Below are 16,340 nucleotides of genomic sequence, written 5' to 3' on the forward strand. Positions count from 1 at the left end.
TCTTCTGTGACCTCAGATTGCTTGCATCCCTGTCTCGACCTGTTGACATCCTTCTGGCCCCTCTACTCATCTACAGCATAGGCACCATGTGTGAGGAGTAGGCGTGTAGGACAAGCCTTTTGATGGCCTCCGTCGTGGAAATGTGCACCTTGTGTACCAAAAGAGCCGAGGGTGAGGCCTGTTGTGAGACATCAAGTTTGACTGAGGCTTCCATAACAGCAACTATGCTAGAAAATTCTTCGGTAATCATGTGCTTAGATGAGGTCGTCTTTTAGATGAGGAATCTGAGGCTGTCTTTCAGGAAACTCTAAGGACTTAGAGAAAGCAAAAAACGTGTGACAGGCTTCATTAGCCCCCCACTTGGGCACATATTCATCTGTAATGATGTTAAATGACAAAGGACATGCTTCTCAGGGTGAAATGTGTTTGTCTTTAAAGAAGATACTAGAATATGGTTTCTTCCTTGCTAGTCTCCAGCTGCTAACAAATTTCTACCGGAATCTCAGATAGTCTTGGTTAGAACACTTCTTTTAATTTCACTCTAGCTTTTTTTTTTTTTTTTAAATCTCTCCTCCCCAGATGTAAGCCTGAACCACCCGTCAGAATCATCGCTGTCTTTGAGAGTTCTACTTTCCCAAGGGAAAGACAGACAAGAAAATGCACGTCGCCTCCCGCAGCAAATCCCTCTTGTCTTGTAGAGCCTCAGAAAGGCGAATCAGCTGTCGTCATCAGGTCTTTGTCGTCTGGCAAAGTGTGAAAGGGGTGAAGCCGAAAGACAGACCAGAACACCTGTGGCCATTATGAAAGCCAAAGCCACCTCCCAGGCCTGCGTGCTTTTCCCTCTGAACACTCAGCACCTGCCGGCTGAGGCTGGAAACCAGCTACGAGGCCTTGCATGGGCTCCGAGCGGTTGACTGAGGAATTAGGAGGATTTTGTAATAAGCCCATCCATTCTGCTGCATTCGAGTGTCTTCTGACTCCATGCAGCCCAGGAGAGCTGCACTTTAACCCTGTGTGCGTGTCTGGGAGGGGGGCAAAGCTTGCGTAGACAGTGGAAGAGCCAGAGACCCAGACCCCAGACAGGGATCGGGCTCCAAAGCTGTCACTTGTCAGCTGAAATGGACCTTGTCAATCACAGAAGCCCCCTGGGTCTCAGCTACCACATCTGTACAGGTTCTCATCAGGACCACTGAAGACCAGGTTTTTTTAGTTTGGGTTTCTTTTTTGTTTTGTTTTAATTTTTAGTTATGTGTCTGTTGTGGGTCTGTGCACACAAATGCAAGTACCCAGGCCAGAAGAGTGCATCTGATCCCCACAGAAGTAGCTGTCAGCTGCCCAGCACAGGTGTGCTCTGTAAGAGCATCAGGCACCCGAGCTGCTGAGCCGTCTCTCCAGCCCAGACAACAAGTGTTTCAGCCACAAGCTCAACGTCAATTGCTTATGTTATGACCAATTGGGAGAAAAGGAAAAGCAAGACTTGGTGATGGCACCACTCGTATAGATTTTCTCTGTGTCGTGGAGATTGAAATTCCCCATTCCTCCTAACCTTGGCTCTTCAACTTACAGTGATTCCCAGAGAGACCTCATAGTGCCCTCGTAAGAGGAGCTTAATCAGGACCCAAGTGGATTTAAGACGGGAACAGGCCTGCACTGGGGGCAAGCTCCTACCTCGTGGACACTTAGGGTCATCACAGAACAGCTTGTGTGCCTGTGCCGTTCATGCGGGACCTTATGACCACTCCTCCTGCATCTCAGATACTTGATGTTACTGGCACCTCTTGGAAGGTGGTCTCACATCTTAAGTTATTCCCTACTCCCTTTAGGAGCTACAGAGTTGGCTCCCCAGTGAACAGCACTTACTGCTCTTACAGAGGACCCAGATTTGGTTCCCAGGACCCACATCAGACATCTCACAACCACCTTTATTCCAGTTCTAGGGTATCTGACGCGCTCTTCTGGCCCCCTTGGGTACCTGCATGCACATGGTGCACACACGCTGGGCATACACCTACACATAAGAAAGAAGTAAATCTTTTAAAAATTGTTTTCTTGGCTTACACAATCATTACATATAAAAACCAATGTAAAATGCTGCTGCTGAAATGTTGAATCAGTAAATATATAACATTACAAAGTCAGATTTTTTTTTTTTTTTTTTTTTTTTTTTTTTTGGTTTTTCGAGACAGGGTTTCTCTGTGTAGCTTTGCGCCTTTCCTGGAACTCACTTGGTAGCCCAGGCTGGCCTCAAACTCACAGAGATCCGCCGGCCTCTGCCTCCCGAGTGCTGGGATTAAAGGCGTGCGCCACCACCGCCCGGCACAAAGTCAGATTTTAACTATGTAAAAACTGTATACACATAAGAAAGACTGATGAAAATAATTGTAGTGTTTTTTTGTGGGGGGAATAGATAATAGATTTTTCTGCTTTTCTATATTTTTCTAAAAACTTGAAAGGGCTCATACTGAAAGATTCCAATTTGAAAGATTTTAATGGTCCAATGGAAAATCCACTTATGTATATTGGTGAAAATTGCATTTAACAATGTTATAAAAGTCAATAAAGATAATATCAAGAAGTTAAAAAATAGATTATAAAGATAATAATAACAACACATATAAGGATAATAATAAAAATTAAGATGTGGTTCATAAAGATTCCAAGCCTGAGCCATTCAAGAGTGCATTACATTGAAAATATATTAACAAAAGTTTTCTTACACAATAAAGACATCTCACAACCTATTTTATAATTTAACAACACAACACAGGGCCTGGAGGGAGGGTTCATCAGTCAAGAGCTCTGGCTGCTCTGACCCAGGTTTGGTTCCCAACATGGTTGGGTACAACTGTCTGTAACTCTAGTTCCAGAGGCTCTGACGCCCCCTTCTGGCCTTTGCAGGCACTGCATGCATGTGATGCACAGACATACAGACAAAACACTGAGACACATAAAATCAAAATGCATCCCGAAGAACGTGTTAATGATTTAAAATATTGCAGATGTCACTAGTTAGTGTGTATTATAAAAAAAATGCATTTCCATCCCCCTACCCCCGGAGATAGACTCTCACTCTGTAGGCCAGGCCAGCTGGGACTCACTGTGTAGCCTCGGCTAGGTTCAAACTCACAACAGTTTTCAGGCCCCAGCCTCCCAGTACGGGGATTACAGATGTAAGCCACCCAGCTAGCTTGGACATAAATGCACGTTCTACAGTGGCACCACCCCAAACTAAGTTCCCAGGGAAGGTTGTCTCTAAGAAGTCGTGAACGTCACCTGAGAAAAGGTTCAATGGTCAGATGCACCCGGTAAACTCTAAAAAGCACTCAACAGGCCCATCCTTGTAACTTTGTGGAGTCTCAGATAAATGACTTGTCATGGTCAGTCTCTAAGAGTGGTGTGCAATTTGTAGCCTCTGCTTGAAGCATTTAGCAGAAACACCTTCATCCGATAGAGGAGACTCGTGTAGGGTGCCCAGAGTCACAGACATGCAGAGACGTTTCCCATGTTTTCAATTTTTCGTTTCACGGCTGTGAAGCAAAGAGTGTATCTATCTGTTGTAACAAAGGGGGTATTTAATGACTTTGAAACACGTGCACAGAGCCCAGTAAACCATTTCAACCAGTCACGTTACACAGAACCCAAGCCCAGTTCCCACCCTTGGGCTGTGTCTCATCCTGAGCCTTTCCCTTGCGGGAACTGAGGCACCAAAAGACCAGACAGAAAGGACTTTTGAGCTTCATGGAAGGTTCTAGGCTTGGCTCTCCTTTATAAGGTGGCTTAGGAATGATATGAAACCCTGTAACTCCCCCTTGCATCCCCCACCCCCATACGCACACCCTTTGCTGGCATGCGAAGCGTGCTCAGGAAGGGGGGGAAATCCCAAGCCACAAAACCCACATTCCTTTTAAGGGCTGTCTGTGTACACACCTTGGACCTTTGACTCCATCTCCCTGGGGAGCAAGGGATTTGGAGGCCTTGTGTGTGTGTGGGGGGCTGTTGCTGTGTGTGTGTGGAGGTTGTTGCTGTGGGGGGGGAAGGGGGACTGTAATGGCTCTTACACATTCCCACTCTGTGAGTCTCCCATTCTGGGAGCTCGTTCAGCTTTTGCCTTTTGGGGATTCTGTTTCTTTATCTCCAAAACTGGGCTGGTGAGCCCCAAGTCTGGGCTAACCTCATAGAACGCAGGACAAAATGGTCCCCCTTATCCGTGGGTTAGCCAGCCTTTGCCATCTCACCAAACATAGCATCCATTCATCCTAAAAACCCACAACATGACGAATGTGATTAAAGAAAAATTCAGAGAGCTAATGTTCACATGAAGAGTTCTTATAAAAAATAAGGGGGCTGGAGAGATGGCTCAGCAGTTAAGAGCACTGGCTGTTCTTCCAGAGGACCCAGGTTCAGTTCCCAGCACCCACATGGCAGCTCACAACTGTCTGTAACTCCAGTTTCTAGGGTACTAAAACACCAAAGTACATAAAATAAATAAATTGTTTAAAAAATTTTAAAATAAATAAATAATAAAAAAATAAGCCAGGCTTAATGCTCAAGCCTGTAATCACAGCTACTGGGGAGGCTGGGGCAGAATGATTGCAAGTTCAAAGTCAGCCTGAGCAACTTAGTGAGACCCTGTTTCAAAATAAAACATACAAAAAGGACTGGGTATATGGCTCAGTGATAGAGTGCTTGCACAGTGTATATGAGATCTCGGGTTCAACCCCTCTTATCATGAAAGTAAATAAATAATAAGCCATTACAACAATCGGCAAAAGTCAAGAATGTATCTTCAGAAGAAACAATACAAAAGGTTAATAAATGTATTCTGGGGCAAATTTTTGGGATTGAACCCAGCCTGGTGCATGTCAGGGGAGCACTCTACTGCTGAGCCACACTCCCACACCCTCAGCCCTGTGCTTTTATGTTTATGCTCATTTTGAGGGTTATTAGACCCCCCTCTAGATGGTGTTATCTAACATTAATGGTAAAGCTTGACTTTACTGTGTCATATTCTGAGACAGGTACTCAGCCTTACGAAAATACCAGATGTCGATGGCAAAGAACTCCTGCCTATAGGAATGTGGTTCAAACCATGGCTTCCTCACCATGCAATGATGTGCTACTAAAATAGATGTGGTAGTTCAGAATGCAGAGCAATTGGAACTCATACGCTGGAGATAAAAGGTAAATTAAGGGAGCCAGTTTTTGGAGATCATTGGCTTTTACTGCCAAACCTAAACATATGCATTGACTGTGACTTAGCAATTGTATTCCTAAGCACGTGATTCACATAACATGTGCATTCACCAAAAGACATTGAAGAAATGTTTACGCCAGCTAAAATGGCCCAAATCTGGAAAGAGCCCACGTGTCCATCAACAGTAGAATCAATAAAGAAATTGTGATGTATTTATACAGAGGTTTGCCATATATGGCAACGAGAGTAAATATGTTATTACATATAAATAAGTTATTATATGTAACCTGAATGAATTTCACTCATCTACTGCCGAGTGAAAGAATAAACATAAAAGGAGGGCCCAGGGAGCGGTGCCAGTTCAGAAAGCCCGAGGAGCTGAATTCAGTCCTGGAACCCTCTGAAAGGTGGAAGCCAAGAACGGACACCACAAAAATTGTCTTTTGTCCTCCACATGCATGCCATGGCTAGTGCACACACACACACACACACACACACACACACACACACACACGCACGCACGCACGCACGCACGCACGCACGCATGCATGCATGTACTCACATATGCACAATACTAATAAAATAAACTTTAAAACCCACAACTGTTGTACAGTCCACTGTATAATGTTTCAGTAACAGGAAAAAAAAACAGAAATTAGAAGTTGTGCCTGGATTACTTTGAGGGGAGGAAATTCCATAAGAAGGAGACGGTCCACAGCAGGTTCTGAGGCACTGGAAACGGTCTCTTCTCCATTGGCGCTGGCTGTGAAAGTCGAGCCAGTGTGCAACCGTGCTGGGGGCTTTACTCGCTCAGCCTGGCACATTTCCACTTATGCTCTGCTTCAGCCAAAAGTCTGTAAAAATGACATAGGAGAAGCATTTGAATGACATGGGAAGACAAGCTGTCAGGTTGTAGAATGTAGGTTGATGTAGATACAGAGGGTATGGACAGAATGCCCGCAGCTCTTCCTGTAAGGGAGCCTCATAAGCATATGCACCACATCTTTACACGTGGTATACTTCTGTATAACATCCAGATGCATAATGCCTCCTGTATAGCATCTTTAGGGCAATCTGTAAGTCACGGTAAAAGTGACTGATTCAGAGAACGGAGAGACAGGGAGAATTTTCACTTGATTTTTTTTGTATCTCATGAGGTCTTAATTGGGTATACATGCTCGCAACTTGATGCATAAACAAATAAATCAGATTAGAAAACAATTTATTTTGTGAAAATAAAGTAGTAGTGATGTTAACATAAAATGCTAGCCATGTAATCCTCCAGGCGATGAGATCATGGTTCAGTTTCATTTCCTGTTTTGTAAACCATCTGTATTTTTGCTGTCTTCTACTGTGATTTTTTTTTCAGGGCTTGGGGCCCAGGGTATTTTTTAAAAACAACCCCTCTATGGCTGAGGTACACCCCTAGCCAACACACTATTCTTCTGAGAATAAGAAAAGTCATAGTTTGTTTGCAATTCAGTTTAAAAAAAAAATCAAAGATATGGAGGTGAAATTTGCACAGTGTAAAATGAGGGAATCCAAATCTAAAGAGAGCGTTGAGCTCGTCTTACAAGGATATGTACACACCAGTTGTCACTCAGTCAGGACACGGAATGGCTCAACCCCCCAGAAAGTCCCCCCACACCCCTTTGCAATCAAGCCTTCTCTGCTAATCAGGCAGCAGCCAGTCACCGAGTTTTGGTACCCCAGCTTAATTTTGCCAGCTTTAGAAATTCCCAGAAATGGAAACTATGAGATATGTATTCATTTATTTATGCATCAAATCCAATGAGGTTAAGACCTCATGAGATATGAAAGACTTTTCACCCAAAACAATGTTTTTGAAATTCATGTTTTCATATCAATAATTCATCATATGTACATATACATATATACAGACACACATATAGTGTATGTGTGTTACGAATGGGGATTAAGGTCTCAAGCTCCCTGCTTTCTGATCAGCCCAGTGAGACAGCGTCGCAGCTCTGCGCAGCCTCAGGAGCCGGGCGGGTTCTCTGGCAGCGCGAGGACCCGCGCTTCCCCCTCCGCTGGCGGCAGCGCCTGTCTCAGGTGAGAGCCACCCTGCTCGCTGCCATTGTTCTGCGAGTGACAGCCTCCCGGGCAAAAGCAGAGCTGTCAACCTGAGGGCTGTCAACTGCACACAAGAATTCCTTTCTTTGTCAGGCTGGGTGGTCTCGGTGGCTGCAGCGGCAACCTGCACAAAAGGTTTAGGAGAGCATCGTGCTCCTGCAGGAAAACATGCCGCCACCCAGGTCTCTGAGAGAACCTTTATGTGAGATCGGGATGAGCCCTTGCGCCCTTCCCTGGACCAGGACCAAATCACCCGCGCAGCCCGGGTGAGGGCCCTCCCCTCCCCGACCTCAGCACCTGGATGCTGCCTGGCATTGATTTCTACCAGATCCTTGGTGATGGACAGTTGGAAGTCTCCTAGAGGTACCTGGCTGGCCTCACTCACCATCTTGGTCTCCAAGAAGGGAAGGGGGTCAGACGGAGATTGTCATTGCCAAGGTCAAATAGACCCCCAATTCTGTCCAGGACAAGAAGCCAAGTGCAGACGTTTTCCTCTTTGACGTGCTGTTTGCGCTACTCCCGATCTGCCTTTGTTAGATGATGGCTCCCAAGTACGGCGTAAAGTACAATTTATAACTTTGCAGCCACTAGGAATGTGCTCGCTCGATGGGTCTCGTTTTGTTTAGTTTGGTGCCCTCTACTGGCTACGGGTGACAACAACCGTTGCACCTACCGCCAGGGCCTTGAATATGCATGGTTATTTCTGAAGCAGAAGAACAAGCCTGTGGGTAATTTCATCCCCGTTTTATAGGTGAAGAAATTGAGGCTCATGGAGAAGACATAACCTGCCCAACTGACTGAGCTTGGTTGTAACTCAGAGCTAATGGGATTCCATGTCCCCCTGCCTCTTAGTGTCTGTAGCACTTTCTCTTTAAGTGCCTATACATGCCTCAACTACCCTTAGTCATACCAGGGGAGACTGCTGCTGTGACAGAGATGTGTTCAGGACACAAGGCCAGCCAAGCCCGTGCTCACTGCTCGGGGCTCTGGGCCACTGCCCAAGAAAGCCACAAGGTCCCCTAGGAAGCATCTTTTCTGGGCCACTTTCAACCAGAGTGAAAATAAGGAGGTGGTGTGTTCCCACCCAGGGGGAGGGGACTACATCCGGGTGCCCTCTGCTCCAGGCTGTAGGAGGCAAGGGTTCACCAGAAATAACCAGAGAGAAGAAGATATATTCCTTCCTCCCGGGGAGCTCACATGACCCCTACTGGAGTCAGCAGATGTTGTGCAAGTAAGCCTCGGGGTCAACGGGCGAATGAACGAATGGGTGAATTAATGAATGGCTCAACTGCTGAGCAGTGCAGGCCAGGGGTCGGGAGATGGTTTATGACAGGGAACTTGCTCTTGATGGAAGTGAAGGGTCTGTTTCTGTTAGCTCAAGCAGTCTGCAGGTAGAGAAGGCTGTGTCCTAAGCCTGAGCTCCACGTGCCGGGCTAGGTGAGCAGAGCTGAGAGGACCGCGGAGGAGACGCTGGGCAGGGACAGGACAGCACACGTTTCTTACCTGTGGTGTCGACCATTGGAGACCGAAGGTTTCACACATAACCCTGCGTTTTTAGCTCCTCTTTAACAAAGTGCAGGCCGTGGCCTCAGTGGGCCTGCTCCAGCCTGTCACTGCTGCTTGCTGCCTCCTCCTTATTGTCCCCTTAAACTGAAGATGACTGGCAGGTACCATTTCACCTTGAGCATATGCTATTTTTCTTTTCATGAAACAAAAACAATAGCCAGGCATGGTGGCATACACCTGTAATCCTAGCTGCTCGGGAGGGTGGGGCAGGAGGGCAGAAAGTTCAAAGCCAGTCTAAGCAACCTCACAAGACCTTGCCTTAAAGTGAAATTCCCTAAAAGGGGTCTGAGTGGGAGTAGGGATGTAGTTTGGTGGAGATGCCCCAGCCAGCACACCCAAGGTCTTGGGTTCTGATCCCACCCCTGCAAACACAAAGAATCAACAAACCTAAAGCCATTTTTCTTACCAGGTATTCATCAGAGAGAACTCAAGAGACAGGAGCCATGTAATTTAAGAAAGAGAGGACATTTCGTGAAAAATTAAAACTGGAGGGCTGGGGAGATGGCCCAGCCAGTTAGAAATGCATGGTATGCAAGCCTGGATACCTGAGTTTGAACCCTAGAGCCTATAGTGGAAAACCAAGTCCTCAAAGTTGCCTCTGACTTCCACATGTGTATGCATGAACACACACACACACACACACACACACACACACACACACACACACACACACCACACATACACATATGCACACTCATACTAATAGTAATAAGAAGATAAAAATAAATAGAGCTGTAACAACTACAACATCATGCGGTCATACAGCAATCCCACTGGGTATATAGTAGATGTCTAGTGTTCCGACCATGAAGAAGCATGCAGATCATATGGATGTTAATTGGTTTAGTCATTCCACAACATCCAGGGTCTTACTATGGCACCCAGGCTCTCCTGGAACTCAGGGCAATCCTCCTACTTCAGCCTCCCAGGTGCTGGGATTACAGTGTTAGTCATCATGCCCAGTTCAAAATAAATAAAAACCGTACAGGGAGGGGCTGGGCATGTGGCCGTTTGCAGCGTGCTGGCCACAAATGCTCAAAGCCCTAGGTTTGATTCCTAGCATCACACAAACCAGACATGGTGGTACATGTCCCTGATTCTTGGGAGGTTGATGTAGGAGGATCTGAAGTTTGAGGCTACTCTTGGCTATATGTTAAGCTTGAGGTCAGTCTGGGATACATAAAAAGGAAAACAAAGACAAAACACAAGTTTGAGGAAATGAAAAACTTCCAAATAATTGAAAGATAAATGCCCAACTTCCCTAAGCTGCTTGCTGTTGAGTCTGAAATGTCTCAGACAGGTGGATGTATTCAACATTTCATCCCCAGCAGGAGGGAACTTTATAGGGCAGGGCCTAGCTGGAGGAAGCAGGTCACCACGGGTGTGCCTTTGGAAGTATATGCGGTACTGGGATGGACTGCAACTTTTGACACTGGGGGCCGAAGAAGTGATTCCAACCTCCTTACATTGTTTGTACCAGGTGCTTCTGACACAGCGACAGAAAATCTAACACAGCTTCCTGCCAGCCTGAGCCCAGTTCCTTGCAGAGGAGTCAAGTGGCGTCTTTGAGATCTCCTTGTTCATTCAGATCAGACTCTCACTCGGTTGCCGCTTCTGTCTTTAACATCTGAGAACTGTGGCTGCTGGAGGCGGATATGAACGTGGCCATGACATAACCAGCATCTGGGAGCTCACACTGCCTGTGGCCACAAAGGCCGAGCAGAGACAGCAGCTGAATCTGGGAAGCAAGCTTTAGTTCAGAGAGCAGATAATCCCTGAAGGTAGCAGATTAACATCTTAAATTTGATCACATTTACTTGCTTATTTGTGCATGCATGGATGAGAGTGTGTGTGCATGTGCCAGGTGGGTCCCAGGGATTGAGTTCAGATCATCAGGCTCGACAGCAAGCACCTTGACCTGCTGAGCCATCTCGATGGCCCCAGATTACCAACTTAAAAAGCAAGCAAGCAAACAAAAACCTGCTTCCCTTCCCATCTCCACCCAGGAAGCTTTGTAAGGACTGAAAGCGGGGTGGGAACAAAGGCTGTCAGTCACTCCAGAGCTCAGTCTTCCCCTCTGGACAGTCACACTTTGGAGGCAATATCTGTGACTCTTTCAGTATTGTCCTTTGTATCCATGTATGCTTTCTTAGTTCCGTGGATGTCTGGGCTCGGACACCCCTTGAAACATTGAGTTTAGTTATTATCTGCCAATGTCAACCTTGAACTTCTCCAGGGGCATCTGGGCTGCTAGGAAGAGGGCTTAACTGCAAACAAGCAAAGCACTAAGTGTGTACGCTAAAGTATTGTTAAGTGTAGAGACTTCTCTACCACGAAGAGTACAAATGTGTCTTTCTAATACAGAATTTGAAAGTTTCCCTCCTGTCCCGCATCTCTGGGTCTGGTACCCATTAAAGTGAGATGAATGTCCAGATGAATGAGAGCAAAATGACTCCCTGCCCACACCTGTGCCTCTGCCCCAAAGAAGCCCCTTGGTGATGTGGCACTCTAACCAGTAATCTTTCGGGTTGGCCTTTCCAGACTTTCTTGGTGGATAAGGGTTACTTAGCTCTTTCCTCTTTACCTTGGCCACACCAATGGCTCTCCCCCTCTTCAGGGGCTCCTCTAGAACTGCTACAGGATCCATATGTATTCTCACCAGTTGCTTTGGTAAGCATAGCCGTTCCTCAGAATGTTAGACATGGAGTCCTCACATGTTTCAGCAATCCATGCCTGTGTCTGTATCCACCAGAGACAACATATGCTGATACCCGGATGCTCACAGCAGGGGTTCCACCAGTGGATGAACGGATAAATAAAACGTATGTTCACATAATGGAATGTTGTCAATAGAGAAAAGTGTTGATACAAAGTGCCATGTTGATGAACCTTTATGCTAACATGGATTGAAGCTGTATGCTAAGTCAAGGGATGCCAGACACAGAAGGCCATGTGTTCTAGGATTCTGCTTATAGGGAGCACACGAGTTTGAGGACCAAAGAGGCTGATGTTTGCTCAGGGCCATGGAGGTTCCAGCTGGAGGTGAGGGAAGTGACCGTTAATGGCTGTGGGGTTTGTTTCTAGGGTGACAAGAATGTTCTAGAGTGGATTGTGGTGACATTTGTACAACCTGTGACCATAGTGAACATGATTAGACTGTTTGCTTTCAATGGGCAAGTTGGAGAGCCCATGTGAACTGTGTCTGAGCAGAGCTGGGGGCATTGCCCGTATGAGGGATTTGTGTATGTGCTCAGGGTCCTGTCCTCGTCTGCTCATGGTGACCGCAAGGCACTCAACAGGAGGTTTGACAATGTCCACTCCAGGCCAGTTCTGGTTCCTGGATGCCAAAGGATTCTGCCTCAAGCCAGACTTCATCTTGTACCATTCAGAGGTTTAGGAGTTGTGGAAGGAGGGTGTGGGTAGCTGGAGGATGAGGCAAAGGGTGAGGGCTAAGTTTCAGATGAGCAAAAAAGTAATATCCAGTCAAAATATCAAGAAAAAACTCCAAAGCATAGAGAAGAGAGAGTATAGGGCAGGGCAGGTCTAGAAAATGCCGTTTCTGTCAGCTTGTCTAAAGAATTAAGTCCATGATGAGGGCCGACGGGAGCAGGTCCTCCAAAGACCGCTGGGCCCAGATGTGAACTTAAAGTCTATGATGAGAAGTCAATTAGTGATGTCTGAGCAGAGGCCTGGGCAATGTTGTAGATAGTGCTGCAGCCAGCCCATGCAGAGGATGGATCATGAGGCGTTAGCCCGAGGTACCAAGTCAGAGGTTACCCAGGGATGTCAGCAAGGACTGCATAAGGACAGCAGCAGTGGGCCCAAGGTAGGGACCGAGGCTGAGACACTCGGCCACTCTCTAGGCATGATGACAACTGCAAAAGCAAGTGTATCTGCTAAGCATTGCTCTTGGCAGCACAATTAACTATTAGGGGAAGCTCTCGCCAGTGATTGTAAGTGGTCTGTGGTTTGAAGCTGCAGCCACCGTGTTTAAAGGTAATTGAAGGGAAATCCTCAGTTGGGGTAAGAAGAGAACAGGGACCCAAAAGCCTAACACTCCACTATGTGGCTGGAGGTCAAGCCTGTTAAGCGGTGAACCCTAGACCAGGTTCCTTACCTGGCCTATGATAGGCAGCAGTCACTCTGGTCCAGGCTTGAGACTGACGCAGGCGTCTCTACGTTAAGGCACTCTGTTAGGCACTCGGGAGCTCCTGGCCCACTATTGCGCACTAACCCAGACAAGATAAACTAGTGAATCAGGTGCCAGGAAGACATGTTCTCGTGGAGAGACTTGAACCCAGCTCTCACGCTTGAGGGTCTGGCTTTACAGAAGTTCTGTGACATCTCTGTGCGTTACTTTCTCCTTTGTGAACTGGGCCTAGAGAGTCCACTAGTGAATTAGTGTATTCTAAGTGCTAATTAGTGAATTCTAAATGCTTTAAAATGACCTGTGCACTCAGGGGGCTGAGGTTGGAGGACTGTGAGTTTGAGGCCAGTCTTTTTTTTTTTTTTTTTTTTTTTCGAGACAGGGTTTCTCTGTGTAGCTTTGCGCCTTTCCTGGAACTCACTTGGTAGCCCAGGCTGGCCTCGAACTCACAGAGATCCCCCTGCCTCTGCCTCCCGAGTGCTGGGATTAAAGGCGTGCACCACCACTGCCCCGCGAGGCCAGTCTTTAACACACATACATTCGCAGCAGACCTTGCCTCAAAACAAACCAAAAACCTGGTGTATGGTCAGCTTCATGTAAATGTTGGCCATTATTGTTGTTATTATTAAAATAGAGGCAGAGCCAGGGAGCAGTGGGAGAGCCATTGCAGATTGTCTCCTGTCACCACTGGCATATAAGTAGAAACAAGATGTTCCTGAGGTTCAGCTCTGCACTTGAGTTTCGGTGCTAGACAGATACACAACTAGGCGTATTCGCCATCAAATTCAATTTGTTGACTTCAGTGACCGTTTGCTAAGCAGTTCCTGTGTGCTGTATTATACATGAGGTCATATACCAATGCCGCGGTGTGTTCTCCTATTGTGAAGGATGCCAATGATGGTCACGGTAAGCACATTAAGGGGAAAAGCCTCAGGGAATCAGAGGAAAAACAGCCCAGCCACGCACGTGGAGAGGAGGTCCTGGCAGGGCCCTGCCTGTTTTCTCGTCCCCCTTCCTGGATTTCCTTCTCCAGTGCCTGCCCTCTTTCAGTTCCACGGGGGCTTTCAATGCCCTGTCCTTTGTGCAGCTTCCTCGTTAAGGCAGGATCTGTAGGTCTGGGAGATGAGAGGGGTCTAATGTGGGAGTTGGATGCAGCCACAGTCTCCCCGAGACGGGACTCGGGACGGGGAGAGGCAGGGACACGGCTCCTGGTTTGTTACCCTTGCCTTTTTTCCTTTTGTGCCCCCACCAAGGTGACTCATGCGCTTCGCTCTGGGCAAACCCCATAGCCTTTGTCACCCTGTGGGATGTACAGATCAGGGCACGTACTCCTCCTTTCTCTGAGGAGGGAGTCTGTTTTGAGCTTGGTGGAGGCGCCAGCTCACGGTTCAGACCCGATTACTTGAAACTCTATCACAAAAGTCCTTGTGCGGAAGGAGAGGGAGTTACCTGGAGAGGGAGAGCAACAAGTTGCCAAGACTTTCAAAACACTGGGGCCCACGGGGCCTCCAAGCTGCACACTGCATCCTGCCAGATCCAGTGCTTTGTTGGGGAGAGGATTCTAAGCACCGATCATTCCCAGAGGTTATTTTAGGGGGAACATTGTTACCTCATTCCCTAGAAATATCCCTTAGCCACCAAGTCAGAACTGTGCAGAGTCTACAGAGGTCATCAACAGGTGCTGGCACCTGAGATTTGGTGTCCAGGTGGTGGTGGTGGGGTGGCGGCGGCGGTGGCGGCAGCGGTGGTGGGGGGGGGGCGCGGCAGCAGCAGCAGCGGCAGCGGTGGTGGTGGGGGGGAGGGTGTTTATAAATTTGTGGTGTTCAGATTCTCTGCTCTGGCCAGGAAATACATTCATGAAGTTGTGAAATCCTCAACACTGTCTAGTTCTAGAAGTTTCAACACCCCAGAAGGAGGCCCCATAGCTACTAAGCAGCCTCTCCTCCCAGTAACCCTAATATGCTTTCTATCATGGTGGGTTTGCTTATTCTGTGGGTTTCATCTAAATGCACTCATACGTGATGGCCTTTTTGTGAATGTCTTCTTTCTCTTAGCATAACATTTTCAAGGTTCAGCCATGTTGTAGTATGGACCAGTGCTTCATTATTTTCCATGGCTGAAAAAGTTCATTGTCTGGTAATACTATGCTTTGTTTATCCATTCATGAGTTGATGGACGTTTGGGTAGTTTCCAGCTTTTGGTGATTGGGAACAGTGCTGCTGTGAACATGGCCTCTGGCATATTACTCCAAAGCACAAGTAGTAACAATGTGCATTTCTTTTCCAATGCCATCTTGCCACACAGGAGGAATCACTGTCATATCCCTAGCTGGATGAAAGGCTTCCTGGGGCTGGAGAGATGGCTCAGAGGTTAAGAGCATTGGCAGCTTTTCCAGAGATCCTGAGTTCAATTCCCAGCAACCACATGGGGCTCACAGCCATCTATAATGGGATCTGATGCCCTCTTCTGGCATGCAGGTGTACATGCAGATGGAGCACTACATACATAAAGTAAATCTTAAAAAAGAAAGAAAGAAAGAAAGAAAGAAAGAAAGAAAGAAAGAAAGAAAGAAAGAAAGAAAGAAAGAAAGAAAAAAGAAAGGCTTTCTGAAACTAGGGGATTCTTCTGTGTCTAGAATGGCCAGTCTGTTGTCACGGGGCCGCCTGGCTTTCCATGTGGTCCTGGCTTTGGCTCTCCACCCATGCCCCACAGCTGATGTTGGGGCTACAGACTGTGTTCTACTTTTCTCTGTTGCCTTCCTGTTTTCTCATGCTTTTTAGATGTCACACTGTCATTCTTCATTCCCGATGCTCTTCTCCACACTCTCTTTACCTTTGGAGGCAGTGTCTCCAGTAGCCCAGGCTGGTCTGGAACATACTGTGTGGCCAAAGAGGACCTTGAAGTCCTGATCCTCTACCTGCCAAGTGCTGGGATTACAAGCATCTGTCGCTATACTTGGTTTCTGTCTTTGAAATGCAGCCCCTCTTTTGCTAGCCTCACCTTTTCTCATCCACAGAGTCGCACTGAGGAAATCGTAGCCTGGCACCTTAACCCAGGGGCCTCTTTTTGTTCCCATGAACTCATCTTCTTGATAATGTCCTTTGAGGTGCCAGAGTTTTAAACTTTGACATACTAATTCAATTTTTTTTTTTTTTTTTTTTTTTTTTTTTTTGGCTTGTGCCTTTGGAATCATGGAACTGGAGACTTTTTTCACCTGGACAAAATAAGTGGATGGGGAGGGAGAGTAATCTGACAAAAAGAGAACAGAGTGGCTTGAAATATTTTTATCACCTATTCAGTCCGAAGATCTCAACAGGTACCTGATTTAAATAAACT

At 46.9% G+C, this 16,340-nt stretch overlaps 1 long non-coding RNA gene across 2 annotated transcripts; it reads right to left on the reverse strand.

Moving 5' to 3' along the window:
• Positions 1-2,505: 2,505 nt before the first annotated feature.
• LOC128096694 (uncharacterized) lies at positions 2,506-7,862 on the reverse strand. Of its 2 annotated transcripts, XR_008213713.1 has the most exons (3): positions 7,677-7,862; positions 5,872-6,048; positions 2,506-3,551 (listed from the first exon to the last, which is right to left on the reverse strand). It is a non-coding gene; the product is annotated as an uncharacterized LOC128096694 (long non-coding RNA). The 2 variants fall into 2 exon arrangements; XR_008213712.1 differs by lacking the exon at positions 2,506-3,551 and having other exon boundaries at positions 5,798-6,048.
• Between the last annotated feature and the right edge of the window lie 8,478 nt (positions 7,863-16,340).

This window comes from Peromyscus californicus, unplaced genomic scaffold (assembly GCF_007827085.1).
Source record: "Peromyscus californicus insignis strain IS unplaced genomic scaffold, ASM782708v3 Scaffold_5__1_contigs__length_169319896, whole genome shotgun sequence".
Taxonomy (NCBI): Eukaryota; Metazoa; Chordata; class Mammalia; order Rodentia; family Cricetidae; genus Peromyscus; species Peromyscus californicus.